The sequence below is a fragment of the Xenopus tropicalis genome, chromosome 6 (assembly GCF_000004195.4).
Source record: "Xenopus tropicalis strain Nigerian chromosome 6, UCB_Xtro_10.0, whole genome shotgun sequence".
Classification (NCBI taxonomy): domain Eukaryota; kingdom Metazoa; phylum Chordata; class Amphibia; order Anura; family Pipidae; genus Xenopus; species Xenopus tropicalis.
This window is the reverse complement of record NC_030682.2, coordinates 63,277,547-63,285,380: the sequence shown is the minus strand read 5'-3', so window position 1 is coordinate 63,285,380 and position 7,834 is coordinate 63,277,547. Positions and strand designations below refer to the sequence as shown.

The window sequence follows — 7,834 nt, the reverse complement described above, 5'->3', positions numbered from 1 at the left end:
ATATATGAAATTTTAAAAACACAGAACCGTAAAGTGTTATCAAGCAGCGGTAACAAGAATTCATGCAATTGCCCAAATAAATGTACAGTACATTCAATCCTCTGCATAAAGGGATTGCATTTACATGCACATACAACTAATTGTAGATTACAATAGCCTTGGATACTATCAGAAACTATCGTATCCAATCCGAATTTGTCCCATTCGGGATTCGAACTCGTGTTTTAATGAATCAGCCCCTTAGTGTTGCACAGACTATACACTTCACAGATTGCTTCATCTTTAAAATACAAAGACCCTTAGTACATATATATATATATATATATATATATATATATATATATATATATATATATATATATATATATATATATATATATATATATATATATAATGTAACCCTTTCTTGGCACATTCACTTAATATTGCGCTGTATGGCAGGAGATATGTGTTCTCAAAGTGATATTGATACTGGGAACTGGGAACAGCGCAGTGCCTCCACCTAGTGGACACTGAAGAACACACCTCTAGGGGATTTCCACTAGGAAATAATAACACACGGTTTGCAGCAATATCAAACTTTATATAACTTTTGGACATAAACAGTAGAACAGCTTTGGGGTGACTGATAATCCTTTCCTGAGGAAACTTGGGAGGGCTATCCACACTGGCACAGTCTCTGTACTTGCCCAGCCTTGGATCCGGATAGACCCCCCCCAACCCTTAAATCAGTTCAGTTCCTTCCCCAAGAGCTCTTTAGTCCTTCCAGGTAGCGCTACCTGCCCCAGAGTACCTTCCCTTTTGAAAGGGGTGGCTGCTCCCACATAGCAGGCAAATGCAATACCTGTTCCTCCAGGGGACACACACACAGAGTTCCACAGAGGATTTATTACACCTTGGCAGCCCAGCAAACTTTGATTCCTTTTAGTTTGAACTCACACAGTTTTTGCTGGCTGCTCACTCTGGGACTCTTCCTCTGCACTGGCAAACAACAGCAGGGGCTCCCTTTATAAACTGCTGGGCCCGCCACTTGATTTTTGCCTCCAAAACTTAGGCACACCTCTCCCAGACGTGCACTGGGGCAGCCAGCCAACCGGATCCCTCCCCAGGCTGTAGCTAGGCTGGATGAGATCACAGACTGAGAAACAGGGGACAGGGTTCTCTGATCCACTACATATATATATATATATATAGCAAGAAAAAAGAGCTGCACTCACCAGGACTTGGCAAAAATATAGTAAGTTTATTTAAGCAAAGAGATCTCTTTGCTTAAATAAACTTACTATATTTTTGCCAAGTCCTGGTGAGTGCAGCTCTTTTTTCTTGCTTTATATTTTTTAGCCAGCACCCTGGGCATTTGAATTTCAATAGGGTGTGCTCCGTTTGTTCTTGCTATATATATATATATATATATACACACACACAAACACATTTTATATACATATATATATACACCAGTACGCCATCAGCTTTAAAAACTGTATTTTATTTAAATTTGCAATTCATGTATAGTAAATCAATTCATAAAAAGTAACTCAGTAAGCATGTCATTTATTTATTATTCATTCAATTATCAACATTTATTTTATTAATTATATGCAGACTAGCAGCCCCACCCCAGTTAAATAATTCATAGCCCAGGTAATATTATGGCATTTTGAACCCCCCACAACCACCCCCACCCCCAAGATTGCTGCAGCATGTTGTACTACTTTCTTACTAAAAAGGTTCTCTGCCTCAGTACTTATAATCAGTGTTAAGTGTTTGGTAATACAAAGCCTAAAGAAACACAGAGTAAAAGGTATTTTTAAACAAATAAAGTGTAATGATGGGTATAGCTTTAAAATATATGTGAAAAGGTGACCATACATGGGAAGATAAAAGCTGCCAGCTTGGTTCCATGTAAAGTTAGAATACAGGTATAGGACCCATTATCCAGAATGCTTGGGGGCCAGGGGTATTCTGGATAAGGGGTCTTTCCGTAATTTGGATCTCCATACCTTACTACCATACTAAAAAATTAATAAAACATTAATTAAACCCAACCCAAAATTCTGAATTATTTTATTAAAATGGAGTCTATGGGAGACAGGCTTTCCATAATTTGGAGCTTTCTGGATAACGGATTTCCGGATAAGGGATCCCATACCTGTACAACTTGTCAGGCTCAGAATGTATCAGATTTTTGTGGTCTGCTGATTTCAGTAAATAACAAATAAATGCACATAATTAAAAAATGTATTATGGCATATTGAACCCCCCTAACCCCAAAGTTTGCTGCAGCATGTTAACTCACCAAAAAAAGCAGCAGCAGCAAGAAATTCGCTTCGTCAGTTTTAGAATATTCACCTGACCAGATCAGACCAGCAGATCAGAAGGCCCAGTCTGCCCTGCCCAGCACGAAGGACGCATGCGAGTAACGTCATCGCGCGTCCGCAGGCACGCTGGCAGCAGACCCGGAAGACAAGTAAGGGAAATGCGGAGCGACTTGGAGCAGGGCATTGAAGGTGGTGGTTGCAGGGGGGGGGCTTATTTGCAGTGGGAGTGGGGTCAGGGGCCCACCGGGATTTTTACCCAATATCCCAGTGCCAGTCTGAGCCTGTACCTGTGTATAGTACCTGTGGGAGTGGGATGAAATCTCCAGCAAAGGATTTAGTGGAAGGGGCGGGCGGGAGGGGGATTTAGTGGAAGGGGCGGGTTGGCGGGAGGGGGATTTAGGGGAAGGGGCGGGCGGGCGGGAGGGGGATTTAGGGGAAGGGGCGGGCGGGCGGGAGGGGATTTAGTGGAAGGGGCGGGCGGGCGGGAGGGAGGGGGATTTAGTGGAAGGGGCGGGCGGGCGGGAGGGGGATTTAGTGGAAGGGGCGGGAGGGGGATTTAGTGGAAGGGGCGGGCGGGCGGGAGGGGGATTTAGTGGAAGGGGCGGGGGCTTTGGTTGAAGAGCGGAGGGCTTTGGTGTGGGCGGTGGCTTTGTTAGAAAGGAAGGGAGGGCGGGGTCTTAAAAGGAAGGGGCGGGAGGGCTGCGGCCCGGAACGATGCGGGGGCGGAAGGGGGCTTGTATGGAACGAAGGGGTGGTAGAGCGGGGGCCTGGAAGTAAGGGGTGGGAAAGTGGGTGGTAGGGCAGGGGCTTTGAAGGAAGGGGTGGGAGGGCATGGGCTTGGAACTAAGGGGTTGGAGGGCGGGGCTTGTGTGGAAGGAAGGGGTGGGAGGGAGGGGTCTGGTGTCGAGGAGGGCAATGGAAGCTAGATGTTGGCAGGATACTGCCCTGAACAGTCTTCCGGTCCAGCGCTGAAAAAAATAGAGAAACATTTTAGAAATTGTTGAAATAAGGTAAAAACTACAGACAAATACTTGTTCTTTAGATATAAAATGCTGGGGCTACAGAATATCCGCTACTTGTAATGGTACCTTTCATTCTTGTATTGGTTACCTGGCGCCTGTGGGAAAACCCATTTGGTAAGGTGGATATGTAAGCTAGCGCTACAGCGGCCGTTTGTGCCTCACCCCCCATTGGCCACCAGGGAATCAGCAGTGATATCTGTAGGGCAGATCGTTACTCAGTCACAAGAATGTTAAATGGCCACAAAGGCCAGCACATGATACAGTTGGGCTCATTCATCAACACTGGGCAAAACTGCACCTGGGCAGTAACCCATAGCAACCATATAGCTATTACCTTTGTTCAGTCAGTTACACGTAGAACTATGAAAACAAACATCTTATTGGCCACTGTTTATTACCTCCCCAGTGCAGAGTGTTGGTAGTTACAACCAAATCTCCTTCTCCTCCACCTCCTGGAAGATGGGGCTTGATTGGAAGGAAGGGGTGGGAGGGAGGGGGCATGGAACAAAGCGGGGGGCGGGTGGGGGCTTCTCTGGATCGAAGGGGTGGGAGAGTGGGGGCCTGGAACTAAGGGGTTGGAGGTTGGGGCTTGATTGGAAGGAAGGGGTGGGAGGGAGGGGGCATGGAACAAAGCGGGGGGCGGGTGGGGGCTTCTGTGGATCGAAGGAGTGGGAGAGTGGGGGCCTGGAACTAAGGGGTTGGAGGTTGGGGCTTGATTGGAAGGAAGGGGTGGGAGGGAGGGGGCTTGGAACAAAGCGGGGGGCGGGAGGGGGCTTGTATGGAACGAAGGGGTGGGAGAGTGGGGTCCTGGAACTAAGGGATTGGAGGATGGGGCTTGATTGGAAGGAAGGGGTGGGAGGGAGGGGGCTTGGAACAAAGCGGGGGGCGGGTGGGGGCTTGTGTGGAACAGAGGGGTGGGAGAGTGGGGGCCTGGAACTAAGGGGTTGGAGGGTGGGGCTTGATTGGAAGGAAGGGGTGGGAGGGAGGGGGCTTGGAACAAAGCGGGGGGTGGGTGGGGGCTTGTGTGGAACAAAGGGGTGGGAGAGTGGGGGCCTGGAACTATGGGGTTGGAGGGTGGGGCTTGATTGGAAGGAAGGGGTGGGATGGAGGGGGCTTGGAACAAAGCGGGGGGCGGGTGGGGGCTTGTGTGGAACGAAGGGGTATGAGAGTGGGGTCCTGGAACTAAGGGGTTCTTCCTCCTGTTGAAGACATAAAAAAAAGTTTTTTTTTAAAAATGCCATGGCTGAAAGTAAAGCAAAGTTTTGAAAAGTCTTATTTGATATAAATATATGAGAAATAGAAGGTGTATGTTGCTGTGTAACACAAGGCATAATAATAACATGTTTGTGTTAGGCTGATGCCACACGTGGCAGATTGTGGGACTTGCAGGCTAAGAGTCGGGCCCTATGCTGGCATCATGTCCCCAGAACCATTGCGTTGGCCTGGGTGCAGGCACACATGGCGGATTTCGGCCCAGAAATGCGTGAGTATTTAATTCTTCTTCAAAGCCCCACTGTGTGTGCCTGTGCCCGGGCTGACGCAATGGTTCTGGGTGCAGACCAGGAAGAAGCTCATGCCGGTGTAGGGGCTGATTCTTGGCTACTAAAGAAACAAATTGCCACCCCAAAGTGAATCTGCATTTGATATTCTCTTAAAATGTTTTTCTCTATTGTGACCCTATTATTTTTTCTTACCTGACAGATGTCCGTGTCAGGGATCTCTGGAGTCTCCTGATTAAAGAAAAGGTAAGAGAAAGATGTTGCACGTTGTAATAAAGCAGCTAATATACAGCCTTACGTAAAATATAGAGTGATTTTTATTTGCCCCCTACTCTCCCCTCTCTTATGCTTACCCGGCAGTTGTCTATAGCCGGCTCCATTTTGTGCTCTGGTTTCTCCTCCTAAGAGAAATAAAGTTACCTGATCAGTTTACTATAACTCTGTAGTTTAGTATGTAAAAAGGACCTTGTACAATACAAATTCAAATTCACAAGTTCCAAAACCCAAACCATGTTATGTATGTTTATTTTTTACTACTTAGCTGGCAGTTTTTGCCAGGGATTTCTGGTGGTTCCTGGTTAAGAGATGAAAGTCAAGTTATCAAATCAACTCAGCTTTTTAGAAAGAAGTGAATATAAGTTATATGTAATATTCAGGGACTGGTGTTTTATTATTGAATTATTTGCTACTCACTTGGCAAACGGCGTTGCCAGATCCAACCGATGGTACCTGGTTAAGAGAGGAAAATTGATCAGAGCCATGGATGTCTTCTAAATTGGGGGGGACAGTGCTAGAACTATTGTATGTACTGATTCATATGTGGATGGAATTAACATTTATATCACAAGTTATATGGGTACGGGGTTCATTGGCTATAGGTGTCTGTTTGCAAACAGTCATATTAAATGGTAAATTCTGTTAAAGTCAACACAACATTTAGGAAGAAGCTAATGATATAAGGAATCTATGATACCGACTCCTTTACTACTTACCAGGCAGATAAATTCCTGGGGCTCCTCAGTGGGCTCCTCCTGGGTGAGTGAAACAAAAGTTGACATTACTTTATGGAAAGAGAAGGCCTAAGCACACATCTGGGTTTAGGCTTCCAGGTAACAGGATTTTCTCGGTAAGATATTTTACCACCTCAGACCAGTACAAATATAAAGAAGGGCAAGCCCAGCATCTGCATATTGACATACGGGGCAGGGGGCATTGGGTTTTTGCCTATGGTATTTAGCTTCAGGGGGTAATATATGTCCTATGAATTATTCCAAATCTTATCTTTTGTGGAAATCAGATAACTATACATTTCACATGGGGCTTCTTCCCACAAATCTTCCTCTAGGTTAGGAAGATCTCTGACCCATTAAAAAATATGTTAATATTAAAAAATATGTTAATATGTTTGGTGTTCGCTTTCATGGGCCCCAAACAGAACAATGTTTAGAGATCATCAGTAACTGAGTTGGAGGACAAATTTGTCCCTCCATGAAGTTTCCCACAGAATGAAATATGTGAAATAAAATCCTTACCTTGCCGAAGCAAGGGAAAAAACGCCTCAAACGCTTGAACACTTTGTTCATCGCTCGCTGAAAAAAAGAAAAACATCACGTTAGCACTTCCCAATACTGTGTTCTATGTACAATTTATTTAATTTTTGGCGAGCAGCGAATTTTCCCGCCCAGCACTACTATAGAGCTGAAAGCGGATACCCAGGCAGGAGAATTACCCCTTAAAATACCCCCTGAGAAAGGAGTTCCTGCCCAATACCGCTGTCAGATCTAAAGGCTTTTCTTGCTGGGCCCGTGCCCTTTTTGATAATGAGAAGCACAGTCCCAGGAAAGAGATAAGCCGCCTAACAAGTTGCCCCCCCCCCCCACCCCAGTAAATTGAGACTTGCTGTAGAAGAAATCATAAACTGTTTCACTGGTTCCCATTTGCTACATTACCTCTTAAATGAAGCTCTCCAGGTGATGTTAAAAAAAAAAGATGGAATGGAGGGGCCGGCCCAGGGCCGGAGTCCCTAAGGGACCCCCTCAGTAGGTGCTGGCTCTCCTCTAGGCTCGTTCAACTAAAGATGGAAAAGGTGAACTGAGGAGAAGCCAGAAAAATCACAGTCTAAAAAAACTGGTTAAGCGCCGAAGCAGCAAAACGCCAACTAGTCGCACACCGCAGCAATCTGTATAGAGACGGGAATAAAAAGGGCAAGTCAGCTTCATGGATAATGCATTTACCATTTTAACGTGCAACATTGCATGAGGGGCCCCATTCAAAGTGTTCCCCCGAAATCTCACGCTTACTAACACTCAGGCTGGGATTCCATTTGGTACCTAGGGGGTTAAATTGGTACTAGGGCTCATTTACTAACATAGGTGCCTAAATGCAAGTTGCAGTTGCCAATAGCAACCAATCAGTAATTGGCTGTTACCATTCCCCTAAGGGGCATCACCATAATTTCAGAAGCACTGATTTAGATTTACCCCCTGCAATAGTAAGAAATAGTAAATCAGGCCCTGTGTCCATGGTAAGTGCAAGTACATTCAGTTACACATTAAGGTTGGTACATAAGGGCAGGCAGATACCCGGGGGCAGAGGGGCAAAACTCTTAGCAGCCTGTCAGTACTGCCCAACCCTGGGTCTGTGTCTCCCAACCAGCGCTAGGAGGAAAGGCGCCTGCAATTCTCCAAATTCACTAAAGTCGTTGACAGGAGCAACATCCCCTAGTCTGGGGGGGGGTAGTCACCCAACTATTGCCCCTCTTTTTTAGCTAAAATAAGGGTTTTTAGGCAAAACATCTACTACAGGAGAGATGCTTGCTTACCTCTCACCACAATGGCAACCAACGGACTCTACCAACTGTCACTATCCTAGAGTGAAGGCAGCTCTCATCATATGACAAATTTTTATGGGCTTTATTTGCCCTTAGATGTGCAGTACATACATTGTATGTACTTATTGTGTACCCAGGTTGGTACATAAGGGCAGGGCAGATACC

General features: G+C 45.8%; 1 long non-coding RNA gene across 1 annotated transcript; it reads right to left on the bottom strand.

The window, feature by feature from the left end:
• Positions 1-5,036: 5,036 nt before the first annotated feature.
• LOC116411607 lies at positions 5,037-7,233 on the bottom strand. Its single transcript, XR_004223242.1, has 6 exons — positions 6,789-7,233; positions 6,372-6,428; positions 5,832-5,870; positions 5,533-5,568; positions 5,193-5,240; positions 5,037-5,070 (listed from the first exon to the last, which is right to left on the bottom strand). It is a non-coding gene; the product is annotated as an uncharacterized LOC116411607 (long non-coding RNA).
• Between the last annotated feature and the right edge of the window lie 601 nt (positions 7,234-7,834).